Source organism: Tauraco erythrolophus, chromosome 4 (genome assembly GCF_009769465.1).
Source record: "Tauraco erythrolophus isolate bTauEry1 chromosome 4, bTauEry1.pri, whole genome shotgun sequence".
NCBI classification, from domain to species: Eukaryota; Metazoa; Chordata; class Aves; order Musophagiformes; family Musophagidae; genus Tauraco; species Tauraco erythrolophus.
Genome location: NC_141468.1, coordinates 12,364,527 through 12,380,750, shown reverse-complemented (window position 1 = coordinate 12,380,750; position 16,224 = coordinate 12,364,527).

Genomic DNA, 16,224 nt, shown 5'->3' with positions numbered 1-16,224 from the left:
GTGACGACCCACGCTGGAGCGAGTGGCAACAACTCCCTAAGAATCTGAGATTGTGGTAAAGCCCGCACTGGAGCAATCCGATGGGGAAGGATTGCATCCTGTAGGTAGGACTCACTCTGAAGAAGTTTTTTTTGATTTTCCTTGTGAGTAGGGGATCCACTGGAGCAAGGGCAAAGGGTATAAGGACTCCTCCTCCTCCTTTAAGAAAAGGAGCGGCAGTAACAACATGGATGAACTGACCTGCACTCTCCCATTCCCTGCCACCTTTGTGCCGCTGGGGGGAGGAGGTAAAGCCGGGAAGAAAGGAAAGGCGGGAAAGGGGGGGAGATGTTTTTAAGATCTGGCCTTTTTTTCTCTATATCCTTTCAAGAAACTGTTAATAAATTGAATTATTTTATTCCCAAGCCAAGTCTGTTTTGCCCAGGACCATGGTCGGTAGGTGCTCCCTCTGTTCTTGTCTCAACTCTCAGTCCTTTTATTACATTTTTCTTCTCTCCACTTCACTGAGGGGAGGAGTGAGAGAGCAGCCTCATGGTAGCTCAGCCGCCAGCTGGGCTAAACCACGACACTGTATCCTTCCATTCCAACACTCTTTCTTCCTTCCTGCAAATGTACTACCCCTGTGTGTTACTATTCAGTCACAGGCAGGACCACTCTGCCCCTATTACCTCAGTTTTTTAAACTCTTTTATTGTTATAGGAAGTATAAATAGACTTTGTCATAGAGCAATTGTCTTAGTCTCCTTAGAAAACACACTTCACACAATGTCAGACTATTTTCACATGTTATCTTGCTCTTTCAGGGAAACACTTAATTGTCCATATCTGTCAGATGCCTCCAAATTCCTATTGATACTGTTGTGTTGCATCTCTTCACCACCTTGAAACTCTTAGCTGTTAAAAGATTCTTTCTGAGGCTTTAATTTTCCTTATAGTCTTCTGCCTCAGTCTTCTATTCAAATTATGTTCTGTGCCAAAAATCATCCTATCTGCTTCAGGTGTGCTTCTGGCAAGCTATAAGGCTTCTCTGCACTGAACTGATTAAAACCAAACTGTCTTATACATAGCCTCATAGCACACAAACCTGAGGCCAAATCTGGTAAGGCGAGAAGAACTGCAGGGTCTTCTCATTGCACAGTAGTGTGACGGACACAGCATGTTCTTATTTTGGCAATATACTTGTACCCACCTTGTGGGTATCTGCCCCTTGCCTATTCCTTTAATGGTGCCTCTGTAGGAGTCTTCTCCCATGAAGTTCATTACAGAATCACAGCTTGTCTCAGAGCCTTGTAGCGAAAGACTGTGAGACTGGGAACTTAAAGAGCTTAGCAAAAAGATTCTACTCTTTTTAGCACTGAAAATGCATTTAAAACAGACCAGATGTGTTCCCAAATGTAAAGATGAGTGAGGGATAAAAGCTTGCTTGATTCTTGATACAGATATTAATTTTTAATTGAGACTAGTGATTTGTTCTAATTAAGAAGCTGTAATACCGTCATGATTTGTTTGGGTCAAGATGATTTTTTCTATCTGACAGGATCATTTATAATAATCAAATTAAATAATTTCCAAATTAAACAGCCATAGAAAGAGGGAAAGAGTGTTAGTATTTTTTCTGAAAGGAAGACTGAAATGAACCATGGAATTATCCTGATTCTAGTTCAGCTGTTTCAATTTTCAAACATCTATTTTCCCCTCCCTCATGGTTTAAAATATAGTGTGAAAGAAATAGAAAGGAAAAGGGGAAAGAATATATTGCTCTGAGTATTCTGTGAAAGAAAAATACAAGGCCATTTATTTTATCTATTTGTTTATTTTAAGCTATTTAACAATATGTTGTTCTGCCAAAACTCTGAGTACACATACAAAACCTTTTGTAATAAATCTTGGGAATGAAAGCCAGCTTCCATATACTGTGGAGAAAATAAACCTGTAGTGAAAGACCTTACAGGAAAAACCACTGCGCCATATTTGTCCTCAGGTGTGTATACAGCTTCCAGGGTAATCAGCAGAAGAAACACGTGCATCACTTCTTTTATCTCACTGGATCTCCATAGAGATTTACAAATCATCAGGACTAAAGAACAAAGTCTAAAACCTATCAAAATCCTCTAAATATCTGCTGGTGCTAACTAGGATATAATCTATTTTTGGGTTTGTTCTTGAAAACTCTAATATTGCCCTTAGTTGTATAGGGACGTGAATTATATGTGTGTATATGGATGTACTGTGAAACAATCTTTCTTACATCTGTCTCTCACACATACTCATCCCAGGATATTTTTTTTCGGGTTTCTCTGACGCTACAATTTCTCTTCAAGCAAATGGGTGAAAAAGATGGGGATCAAGAGGAATCCCAACTCCATCTCAAGGGGCACTCGCTAGCAAAATGGAGCCAACAGCTAAGAGTGCTGTAATTTCCTGTTAATTCAGTTCAGAGCGGGAATGATACAGCAAGTTTATTTCTCTAAGGCAAAACAAGCACATAGACCACCACTGGCACAGTGTAATGTGTGCATTACCCAGAGTCAAGGACTTCACCTCAAATCATGGGCAGACGGTTGAGCACTGATCTAACTCCATTGAGCATTATCCTGGAAGACAGTGTGTCTGCTCACAGTGGCAAAAGTTTTGGCTGCGAGCTTTAACTTATCTCTTGAGCCCATTTAATTTATTTCTATTTTAATCCAGAATGGTATTTTTACAGGGAAATGAATATGGGCCTTCTGTGAAGCAGGTGGTTTCTTGAATAGGCCTTCTCATTTTTAAATATTGGAAAAGAAATAAGACTTCCGTGGTCTCCAGACAAATGAGACTTAGAGGTTGTAAGTCTTTGACTTCCAAGTTGACCTTTCGTTACTGCTGAGTTGCTGTCAGCCATGCAAGACTTGACAGAACAAAAGTGGGATTAGATTTCAGAGACATTAACCATCATACTCTGTGGTCCAAACTCTTTAGTGCATGACCTGAGAAGTAATTCTAGCTTGCCGCCACATATGGCAATGTGTAGATCCTAAAATCAAGCTTATTAAAATATTTAAATAAACAAAGAAGAGGAAAAAGTGGGAAACAAATGAGCAGCAGCTAACAGAAGCTGGGCTTGGCAGCTACGTCCACTTCAGAAACTGATTATATGGATGTTTCCATCTCTTAAAAAGGGCTTTACTGTAAAACCGTCAAATATCTGAAGAGTGAAGTGGAGTGAAGGAAATTAGTATGTGTGCTTAGGAGGTAAAAATCTTTAATGACTTGGGCTGTGGTTAAAACAGACATGATCTGTAGAGATTTCACCTGCTTTAATTTCCTGTTCTACCTGGGTGTGATCTGTCCCTGAGTTCTTCAGGAATGTGGGATCAGAAATCCAACATGATTTCTCATTCTCCTTTGAGCACCAATTGGAACGTTTTGAAATTAAAGCTTAATGGGTTTGAGGGCTCAGTGTGTTGGGTTTATGTGACGGGGTTTTGGTAGCATGGGAGGAGCTGCAGAGATGTAAGGAGCTGCGAGAAGCTTCCCTGGCTCCAAAACCAGTGGGACCAGCCTCTGGCCAGGACCGAGTCAATCAGCACCTCTGCAAATGCCCTATTTAAGATGGGGACAAAGGAGCCGGAACTGGGGCTGGACCCACAGTGAAGAGGGAGGAGGAGGTGGGTGGTTGGCCCCTGGCATCCCGGGCGGGTGGCTGCCTGCACTGAGCCACAGCCACTCTGCTGGAGATGGCCGTGACAGTGCAGCTTGGAGAGCTTCAGCACGCCCCATTCCTAGGAAACCCACTGGGCAGAGTTCATCCGGCTGGGATGGCAGAGGTTTATCGAGCCAGTTGGGCCCAGCGCAGCTGCAGCAGGGAGGGCTGAGATCTGAGAGAAATAGCTGTGTGGACACCAGGTCAGTGAAGAAGAAGCAGGAGGAGGTGTGCTGGAGCTGACATTCCCCTGCAGCCCGTGGTGAGATGACCAGTGGCTCCTCTGCTGCCCGTGGACATTAATGGTGGAGTAAAGACCCACCCACAGCCTGTGAAGAACCCCACACTGTGGCAGAGATGCCTGTGCCTAAGGGAGGTCATAGATTGTCTCTGTGGGAAGGACCCCATGCTGCTGGAGGCTGACAACAAGGTGGAGAGGCATCTGAAGTCCGTGGAAGACCCCACGCCGGAGTGGGCAGCAGCTTCCTAAGGAGCCGTGACTCTGTGAGGAAGAAGCCCACAGTGGAGCAATCTAATGGGTAAGGATTGCATCCTATGGGAGAAGTCTGTGGACTGTCGTGTGAGGAGGGGATCTATTGGAGCAGGGGAAAAGAGTGTAAGGAGTCCTCCCCCTGAAGAGAAAGGAACGGCAGAAACAGAGTGTGATGAACTGACCTGCAGGCCCCCATTCCTCATCCCCCTGTGCCACTGGGGGAGGAGGTAGAGCCAGGAAGAAGGGAGGGGTCAGGGAAATGTTGTTTTTAAGATCTGGCCTTGTTTTCTCTCTGTCCTCTCAAGTAACTGTTAATAAATTTAATTGATTTGTCCCCAAATCGAGTCTGTTTTGCCTGGGGCCATGGTCAGTGGGTTGTTGCTCACCAGCCTGGGCTGCAGCACCAAGGACACTGTTGCATCTTCCACAGCCAGGAGGAAATGGCCTGCCTTTTGTAGGCAGGATCAGTACCTTGAGTTAATTAGTTTCATTATTTCATTATCTTCAGCTCAGTCCAGCTGGCTAATAATGATTGGATGCCATAATTCCCCCTTTTTGTTTTACAATTTATTTTTTTTTTCCCAGAAGGCTTTAAGGTAAGCAGAGACCCAGTCTATTCATCCAACTCCAGCACACTTCCCTCCCACAAATACCACGTCAGGGCTTGCAGCTTTATCTTCTTCACCAAAGGACTCTCACTCAGGCTCCAGCTCTGGCTCTCAGCTCCAGCAAGGGAGTTGGGGCTTCTCAGGGTCTCACAGATGTATCACATCAGGGTCACCAGTTGTTGCTCACCAGCCTGGGCTGCAGCACCAAGGACACTGTTGCATCTTCCACAGCCAGGAGGAAATGGCCTGCCTCTTGTAGGCAGGGTTGGTACCTTGAGTTAATTGGTTAACTCAGTCCAGCTGGCTGATAATGATTGGATGCCATAGTGAGTGATCCTTCCCTGTTCTCATCTCAACCCTCAGGCTTTTGGTCATATTTTTCTCCTCCCCACCTCACTGAGGGGAGCAGTGAGCGAGCAGCTGAGCGGTGGCTGAGCTGCCGCTGGGCTAAACCACGACACTCAGCTAGAAGAAATCAGATATTTTTTCTTTGGTCTGGAAATCCCAGGGAAGGAGATGGTATTCACAGACTGCAGGTGTGATTCCAGACCTCCAAGTTCTCATTCCCCTGTCCTTACTGAAGCAAAATGAAAACACAGTAATGCAGAGATGGAAAAAAACAAACCAAGCAACAACAAAAAAAAAACAAACAAGAAGCTACAGGCAAACAGGAAAAAGATAATCTTTTTTTTCTTTCCTAAACGCTCTGCAAGAAGGAGAAAGACCCAAGTAAAAGTCTAAATATCTCCATCATTTCTGAGATGACTGAGCAACAGTTCTGAAAGTCTTGACATTTAAGAAATGAGATCTAAGTTTCAAATCTGAATTTCTTATTTTGGACACGCATCTAGGTGGAAGTCTACAGTTGACTTTTGCCTTGGATGAAAACATAGATCAACATGGATATTCTCTTCTCTTCCACCTCTACAATGAAAACCTCATATTGCTTGATGTATTTGCTGTATGAAACTTGGCATTAGAGACTCTGCTTTTCCAAACAATTAAATAGCCTCTCAAAGAGGATTAAGATGATTTTGAAGCTTTAATAATCAATTGAAAGAGCTGAAGCCACATGCCACTAAGTACAGAACTAGTGCGAGATCTTACTGCTGCTTCAAATTTGTACAAAATATTTTGATAGGGTAATTTTGTCCTGGCAGACTCAGGATCAGATCAAGTATCATCTGTGCTCCTGCAGCTACACAAATGCAGCCCAAGCACCATATGGTGTGCTCTGGCACAGCACGCATGCCACAACTGAAACACGATCACACGCTCGCACCAGACCTATATCACATTTCTGTTACTTTTTAGTGCGTAGATCAAGTATCAAAGAATAGGGAACCACTAATTATTTGCCACGGTTTTGAAAGGAATGTCCCGCTATCTGTACCAAGTATTGAGCTTAATGCTGGGAGATGCTGAGTCCTCCTCTCCTGTCTAATGGGACTGGGGCTGTCAGTTGGGCTGCTGGTGAGCAAAGTAGCAGAGTCACTGAGGGTCACACTGTGTTAGGGAGGGCTTAACTAAGGGATGGCTCAGCTGTGGCCACAGCTACACATCTGCTACCATGAAAAGCATACCCGCTTCCTGGGCCTCCAGTTAAGCAAGATCTTTCAGTTGCTGTTGCAAGGCTATTATTTGCACAGATGGATGCCCACGCCCACAGGACACTGGTGTTTTCTTAGAACTTTCTGGCCAATGTCCAATTAATTTTTAACTACAGAATCTATATTTAGAACCTGCTTTCACTGTGACCTTTCCTCAGAAAAATGTATTTTGGTCCTATGTGAGTACAATTCCTTAAATGTTAATGAATAGTGCATAAAGATGCTCACGGTATCAGGCTAAAATATTTTCTTTTAGTACTTTATGCATCTTCTCTTCAACTCCAAATATACAAGAAAGCATCTGTATATTTCTAGCTTCAAGTTCATTTGGTTCATAAAAGGGGAATAAAGAAAAAAACATAAAAAAAAAATAGATATCTATAATAAACCAGACTTTTCCAATACTTTATATCTGATATAACTTTTGGAAAAAAAAAATATTTGGGAAGTTTGTTGTGAATTTCAAATTTTTAAAACTTCTTTCTGGAAAAAAAATCCAAGTTTTTTTTTTGAGATTTCTAACAATACAAAAGAGTAAAAGATGAATTTTTAAATTACTTAAAACATTCTGTTTTGTGAAAACCAAATGTTTGTTTCAATTTCCAGCTTTTAAAAGCATCTTGAATTTCTAAGAAACTATAAGGGAATTCTCAGATAGAAAACTATTTCAACTGGATCCGTTTTTAAAATATCAAAACAATAATTTATTTCTTAACAAGATGAATATATGTTTTCAAGACAATTCTGTAATGGTGAGTGTACATTTTTTTCCTAGAAAAGATTTATGCATCCGACTCTAATCTGTTCACACCTGTGTAAAATGAGTGTAAGCAGACATATAATGCTTCTGTTATGATGTGGTATGGCTTCCACTCACAGGGGAAATCCTGGCTCCAGCAATGTCAAAGAGAGTTTCTCAGACTCATTTCTTCACACCTAATTCATGTTTCATCTTTAAGAATCAGTGATTTCACACTAGTCTAAACGTTGCTACTCTTACTGGTACAATTGCCAGATCACTCACATTAAATATGTTTAGTATCGCAACAATTCAGATTTTTTACTTTATCAAGGGCCAAAATAATGCTTCATGCCCTAAATATTTCCTGTCTAGACTACTATATTGGTCTTTTGGACAGATTTCCCACTTTTTCCATTGTTGTTTTCAAAGTGAAATGTACAAAACTCTGTAGCTTGTTTCTTACTTTTCTAAGCTCTCAAGAAGATGATGGGCCCATTTTCTTGGCTCGTAATACTAGAAAACTGTACCCCTGGTGAGGAATCAATCCTTCATTTATATTTGAATTGTGATTACATGAGAAAGCAGGAACTGGTTCTGTGGGACCATCTACAGTAGAGTTCCCTTTAGATAATGGCAAACTTACAGCAATGGCCTCTGAAGTATCCTATTTATTGCACTCCGACGAAAGATGGTAACACCCTGTATTCAGCGACTCAGCAGAGACGCTGAGAGGTCAAATATTCAGGTGGGTTTCATTCATTATTTTATTCTCCACATATTATGTTTAGCTGTCCCATCCAAATTAACCGTATAATCTCCACCACTATCTCCAGATAATTATTTAACTGAATTATCTTAGATGCTTGTATTAACACACCATATATCACCTTTTTTAGGACATCTGTTTCAGTGCAATGAGGGTTCTCTGAACCTAAATAAGACTACATCTGATGCTTAACTTCTAGATAGCTAATTTAGGTTGAAAGAATACTATCTCTCCTTTTCTGCTGGATGCCTTCTAATTTGTCAAGGATGTCTAAGAACTGTGGTGACTGTCCGTGGAATGGTAAATACGGATATTTTTAGAGTGACTGAACAGGTTGTTAAGCGATTAATAAGCTTATTTTAATTGCAGTTTGAGCTTGATTGAATTTACTATAACATTCAACAATTCTAGTCCAACCTTTTTTTCAGTGTCTTATTCTCTAGCGTTTGATTGATCAGTCAGAATCCATACATTTTAATTAATTTTCATTTTTCAATTTTTCCAATAACAGTGACGTATTCCATGTATTTCTTCAACGTGTCCATCTATGCACAATTTTCTGTGTATTGTCTGAACGTTCTTTGGAAAATTGTGACCTAAGAGTTACTTGTTGACACCATGTTGTGGTTTCTTTTGTACTTGGGGCATAGGCAGCTTCGCTGCTTGTGTGATTTTGTAACCTTTGAGATTTCAGCTGAGTGACTTTGTTCTTCTATAATCATGAAATTTGTTTTATTGAGTTTCGTATTTAACATGTTGTTATACAGGGAATGCTGTTCATGCATGTTTCCCAATCAGTACTCCAACAAAGCTCAAGTGTTCTGTTGATCTTATTGTGAACAGTTTTTAGCAAAGATTTTTGGAAGCTTTCCAATAAAAATGCAACAGAAGCAGACAGAGAGAGGTTAGAAAAACAGTGCTGCATTATACATGGCCACATATAATACTGTGCTCAGGAAACGCTAAAGAAATATAATTGCTCAAAGGGACCATTTTTTGGGAAAAACAGTAATAAACATAAGTAAATGTTTCAGAATCATCTTTAGTTTGACGAAATGGTGAGAACCACTGCCATCCCTAGTCTATAAGATTTTGTCTAACTACAAAACTTTCCAGTTTTCAATGGTATGTGAACCAAATACTTGTTCAAAAACACTTGAAGATGCTTTTACAAATCTCTAGCTTTATATTAAATCTTTACAAATACCAGCGAGTACAGAGTGAGGGTGATATTGATTGAGTAAGGTGTAGGCTGAGCATGTTTTACTATTCCATGTTGTTGAAAGTGAAGACTCGTGGCTAACTTACGTTATTCCAATGAATATTGTGCAGACTGGATTGTCTAAACCTTAGTGTCGTATGGTGTCGTCTTCTACTCCTGTCTTCTTTCACAGTATTTATTTACCATGGTCAGATCTAGCAGCAAAAATTCTCTATGTTCTTTTCTCTATGAAGATATTGCAGGCAGGCAGCCAATTCCTCTCTCTCTGCGTTGGGATAGATGAGAGTATACATGGGCCTGTTTGTTGTCTCACAGCTGATGCATGCATCCTTAGAGAAGAGGACTGGATAGGGCTTGAGCAACCTCTGGGCTGTGCTAATAGAAAAGCAGATGGCCCTAAGGAGCACCTGATTTATCCCAGGTCCTAGACTCTTTTAAAAATCTTAGAGCAAACATTTTTAATTTGGTATAAGGGATTTGTTCCTTCTCTGTCATACTGTTCACTCACAAACAAACATCAGGTGTTTCATCAGCTACTGAATTTCGCACAAGGAAACCCAAAAATGCTTTTCTTATTTCTTCAGGGTTTTTTGATTTTATGGTTCGTTTTTGTTTTTTTTTTTTTTTTCCAGTTACATTACTTGGGCTTTATTGTGAATCCTTGAGATATTGAATCTTTGTAGCATGGATACAAATGTCACTGTTGCAGATGGAAGCACTCTTCTACTACAACAAGCCTGATGATTAATTTTGCTAATGTTCTTGTTCTCTTAAAGACTTTTCCTTTTCTCAAAGACAAATATCAAAAGTTGAAACCTGGCTACCAGGAAATTGTGATTGTCTGCAGTGGGCTTATCACTAGTTAAATATTAATAACGTCTGAGCCAATATGCTTTGGGTATAAATTAGATTTACCTCCTTACTCTACATCATCTTTGAATCCCATATTTCCCATGGTCACAACACCAACGGAGACTAGTTATTTATCAGAGATTGCTTTTTAGTTCAAGTTTTGTTTTGCCAGCACTGGTATTCATGCATTAGTAATATGTGTTATATATATATTTCCCCTGTTATATTAAATTTCAAATGCATTTATGTCATCACATCTCTCCACTCTCTCTCAGTATAGAAGATCCTATAGTATTGCTTCACTCAGCTGCTCTGCTTTTTTAACTCTCCTATAGATCTAAATACATGGCAGTTGTAACAAGTATATTTATGTGCCTAATTTTAAACTTGCTGAGTGAAAATCAGTAAAATTGATTCAGAAAGTAATACCTTTAGAAGCTGCAATAGCAGAACTTACCATCAGTTAGTGGAATTTTAATAGTGCTGCCCACAAAAAAAGCTATCAGATCTTATACTTTTGCTAAAGCTATTACTGAACTTTCAAAACTAGCCACTGTAAAAGAGGGGGTTTTGGTTCTTTTGTGGGGTGTTGTGGGGTGGGTTTTTTTCTTTTTCTGTCTAGACATTGCCTAATACGATAAAGAGAGTTGAAAATTATAAACATACTGGCATTTCATTTCGATGCTTATGAAATGAGATGATTTCATAGAAGAATGAAAGAAAAAGTCATGCTCTCAGCAGACATATGGAAATATAAGTGTGTGTCTATACCACACACTTCTCCCTAGGCTAGTATCAGTCTACTCTGTCAGGATGCTGCACGACATCAATGTGCTGTTGCCAGATCGGAATTGCCTCACTGGCTTCAGGGTCACAGCACGTGCCGTGCTAGTGCTGAAGGCAGAGAGCGATAGTTAGAAACTCTTTCAGCAACAGAGGCAAATTTGTCCTCTTTGGGACGGGAAGGGGCAGAAGGAGACGGAGGATATCAGGAGTGGGGTCAGGGCTATGAATGGCTTTTCCTTTCCTCTTTTTCTGAAATCTTGGGCAACTACTGAATTTGCCCAAAGCTGACATTTTAGGTATGTCCTCTATGCCAGTAAGGCTGAATAATTTCTCTGGCGAATTTTGTTGTTGCTGTTGTGTTTTAAGGCATCTAACATCATCTGCAGCAGTATTGGGCCTTGAGAAATAAGATGTGTTCTTTAAAGCAATTTTCCACAGCTAAAAGTTTGAAATAAGAGCTTGTCTGATGACTTCATCCTTGTCTTCTCCCCAAAAATCTCACAAGACCCCCAGACTTTAAGCTCAGGCCAGGATCTCTCCAAGGTCCTCTAATTTAATATGATGTCATCACAGACTCGGAAAGGATCTCTCGGCTTGACCTGATCATCTATCCATTCAAATTACTTCCCCAGGCAAAACTTAATGCTCCCTGGGTGAACGTCTGGAGGGAAGTCTCAGAAGCATGTCTGATTTATATGTTTTAGCTAACCAACTCCAAAAAGCCACTCTCTTTACGGTACTTGGGGAAGCCTGCACAAAATGAAGCTGGGATTGGTAAACGTACTGGAAAAGAGAAAAAGTGAAGCTCCCTGAGGGCATATGATTAAGTATTACATACATCCTGAATTCCTTTATGTCGTATTCCATATTGATCACAAGTATAAATAAAAAGTAAAAATGCTCATTCCATACAAAAAACCTTTATGAACTCCTTCAGATGTTTCAAGATATACACAGAAAAATGCTACAACAGAAGGAAAGATGCACTTTTTAACGATGTAATTACGCATGTTTCTGTAAAATATACATTCATTTTCTGTGCATTTCTGATTATGTAGAATGAATTAAGACAGGTGGCCCAGGAAGAAGAGCCACCGTCGAAAAGGTGAATGGGAAGCAGCAGCTTCAGGGAGGAGGAGCTGAAGGAGGGAGAAAAAACTAGCATGCTGAGCAAGAATGAAAAGCATGCTCCAAGCATAAAAAGTCACAAGACATGGACAGCTTAGTTCAGAAACAGGCAATACTATAGACTTGCATTGCTTTGTTAGCTAAATTAGACTAATCTGTTTTTAACAGTGAACACATTTTAAAAAAAAATTACTGGTGTGTGCTTGAGCTTTAAATAGCTGCAAAGAAGTTGGCAAATTAGCCATATACTGTGTGCTTACTAAAAAGATTCAAAATCAGTCAAGAAACCTCAGACACTAATATGAGCTGCTTGTGAGGTCTTAGAGGGTAACATAATGCCAGTCAATAATTAGAGTAACTGACAAAAGCTATGCACGGTGAATACAGTAGAGGCAGATATTAATGTATACTGATTGGCTGCAATTTCTGTGAAAGGTGATCATTAAAATAAGGAAAACGTAGCAGTGTGGCATTTAAAAAGAAAACAGCAGAACATTCTAATATTTTCAAAGCACACCTCCTTTAGTCAATGGAAAAAGAAAACTGTCCAGAAAGCAATTTGCCTTACTTTAGAGACAGGGCGAATTGCTTTCTGGAGTGCATTGCTCTCTCTCTGTTCATTTGCTATAAAAAGAGCCCAGCTAACTGGTAGAGAACATATCCTACATTTTTTAAAGAGATTTATTTCATCCTCAGCAAGTTTGCAAAGAGTTGTGGTTAATGGCATGATGTCCAAGTAGAGACCAGTGGCGAGTGGTGTTCCTCAGGGGTCGGTATTGAGGCCAGTGCTGTTTAACATCTTCATTGGTGACATGGACAGTGGGATGAAGTGCACCCTCAGCAAGTTTGCTGATGACACCAACCTGTGTGGTGTGGTTGACAGGTGGGAGGGAAGGGATGCCATCCAGAGGGACCTTGATAGACTGGAGAGGTGGGCCTGTGCAAAACTCATGAAGTTGAACAAGGCCAAGTGCAAGGTCCTGCACATGGGTCAGGGCAATCCCAAGCACAAACACAGGCTGAGCGGAGAATGGATTGAGAGCAGCCCTGAGGAAAAGGACTTGGGGGTGTTGGTTGATGAGAAGCTCAACATGAGCCAGCAATGTGCACTGGCAGCCCAGAAAGCCAACTGTGTCCTGGGCTGCATGAAAAGAAGCATGGCCAGCAGGTCGAGGGAGGTGATTCTGCCCCTCTACTCTGCTCTCAAGGCCAGATTGGATGTGGCTTTGAGCAACCTGATCTAGTGGAAGGTTGTCCCTGCCCATGGCAGGAGGTTTGGAACTAGATGATCTTTAAGATCCTTTCCAATCCAAACCATTCTATGATTATAACGGAGTTTAATAACTATTTTCCTGAACCAGTTCCATTCAGATAATCATGGACACAGTTTAACAGTATGTAGAAAAAGCTGTCATGTGTAGAACTTATATTTTGCACACTGTTGCAAATGTTTATTCACATTTTTTTTCTGAAATCATGCAAGCATCTAAATTCATACTTACTCAATGGTATTCATTTTTTTTTTCCAGAAGTCCTTGGACTCTAATACTGTAGCTTTTCTTACAGTCTTAGAACTACTTAAAACAGGAGAATCTGTCTTGCAACTCCAATATATATTCTGATACTTTTGTATTGATAAATAGGTTAAAGTTTATGTATATTGAGTTTCAGTTCTAAGCCAAACAGAATATTTGTTGGGTTCATTTATTTTTTTTTTCTGTAGACTGGGCATTTCTGTTTGTGTTTTTGGATTTTTTTTTTGTTATAACTAAAAGTAACATTACATGAAATTTGCAACAAATCAATCAAAACATAGGCTTTTCAAATCCTTAAATATCCTCTGAGATAATGTATGAGGGAAAGGTACTAGCCTGTTCAGAAAAACTGTAAAACTCTGTGTGTGTACAACCAAATAATTCAAAATCTTTTCTATTAAGGAAGAATCAGTACAAAAAAGCAATAGCAAGATGCAGATAGACTTTTAAAAGATTCACAAACTCATCAGTTATGATCCCAGCTGGTCTTCAAAACCAAAGTTAATTCTTTTTCATCAAAAGAAAAACAATAAAACATAAACAGTTAAATGTTTCTGATTTTTACATAACCTCAGAAGAACAGACGAGACTGAAGGAGCTGACGACTGCAAACTCTGTTCTGAGGAGCTCCCTACATTTAATCCAAGGAGGTCTGCATATAGCTTAGAGTATAACAATCCTTCTATTATTTAGCAGTTTGTTTGCCTCTCCTTTCTTTACTGCTCAGACCTTATGCAAGTAATAGTTTCTGAAAAAAGGCTACTTTTAAACACTGAACTTCGTTAGTGTTCTTTGACACTTTAAAGTAAAGCTAAATATTTCACAAGTAAACAAGATCTTTTCATGTAGATTTTTACAAGTGTATATATTGCTATCTCATCTGATTACCTTGCTGGTAGCTACATTTAATTCTGACTTTTTTTAAAGGCAGTCCTGCTGAGAGGACCTGATGTGGCATAAATTAGATAATCAGATGTCATCATCATAAAAGATGTATCCTCAACTCCCACTACCTTTTAACTGCAGATTATAGCCTGAAGGTAATCACAGCAGGGACAGGAGAACTTCACTGATTGGTTTGTAGCTTTCATACAGTTGCAATCTCTTATCTTGCATGACACAGGCTGTAGAATCTCTCCCTGCACATTCTGTATCAAATTCATACATATTTTACAGAAACAAAGTATATATTTTTGAAAACTATCCAGTATCAAATTAATTTTTCAAATTAAAAAGATAGTTATAGAGTCATAGAATATCTCATGTTGAAAGGGACCCATAAAGATAATTGAGTTACAAAATGTAAAAGAATGTGAACTCTGACTCTTTTTGCCACACATGTGAAAGTAGGATAAGTTACCCAATCTTGTTTAAAAATGCTCTTCAGTGAGTTGATAACACAGTTCAGGTTGTAATTCATGAGTGAGGCAAGGGAAGTAACAAGGCAGCCATTTGGGAGTCTAGGTTGCTGATAAGTCTTTTCTCATTCATGTGACATAATGGTTCATACTCCAGAGATGTAGCAGTCAAATCCACTCCACAGCTTTCATAGTTGTTTCCTGACATTTAACATTACACCAGTGAATCCACGAAGTGATCCAAAACTAGAGTCAAATAACCACAAATTCTTATAGAAAAAGTACATTTGCCACTGTTAAAAATAAATAAATAAATAAACTGTTAATTCTGATCAGCCTTAGAGTTCAGTTTGCATTTAGATATAGCTTTACGTTACTAGCATATTTACTATGAAATAACCAAGAAAAACACATTTTATAGCCACTAAAAGGGCATTGGTAAGACTGCCTCTTGTAGTTCTCTACATCTGGAAAAGCAACATAAAGTTGAAAAACACAAATGTAATGCCTTGTTAACAACAAATTACTGAGTCTGTCTTTTCCTATAACTTCCATATACTTCTGAGTAGGTAATAAAAATGGTGAAAGGGGCCCCACACATTTTTTTTTTAAAAGGAGACCTGTATGAATACATGCACATAAACATCTTCCATCATTTTAAAAAACAAGTACAGTAGCATTCTGAAAGTTAAGAACATGTTCTGGTATAGAATTAATGTTTGTGATACTTTTATTAAAATAGATAATGGAAAAAATAAGAAATGTATTTTCATTGCCTTTGAATCTTTTTTTCTCCCTCTGCTGCTATTAGACACAGAAACCAAATGACACTGTAAAATAGAACGATGGAAGCAAAAGACGTTTAAGTTATACCAGAAAAAGATGGAGAGTTTTCAGGTAAGACCTTATATGTCTGCCCTTTCTGAACTTATCAGAGCACTAGTCAAATTTCAGTCTCTGATCCATTGTTTGCTGTCCTATATCTTAAGTGGCTGGACTCCCTAGATTGTCAGGAAAAGAAAATTAAGAAAACCATCCAAGACATTAAACCTTTATGGGGATTGAGTCAATTAATTGTCTTTTTATGTTCTCTGCTACCAAATTGTTTGTTTATCGAAGAACAAAAATGATAATGTTGGCTAATGAGATAAGAATACAATTAAATCAACAAGCACATAACATTCAATATACAAGCAATAAAGAAAACTATCATTTTACATTGATTTGTGCGTGCCAAACACACTTTAAACTGACCTAATGTGAAATTTGTCATGGATAGATACCAACAGAGACAGCTGAGGGATTTGCTTTTAATAGGTTGTGTGATTAAAATAAAGCTGACAGAAAATTGCAAAAGGAAAGTCCCAAATTTTCTTTCATTCAGCTGCAGATCTTTCTGGAAGAGATAAAGGGCTGGTGCTCACATGATAAAAACTACTCTCA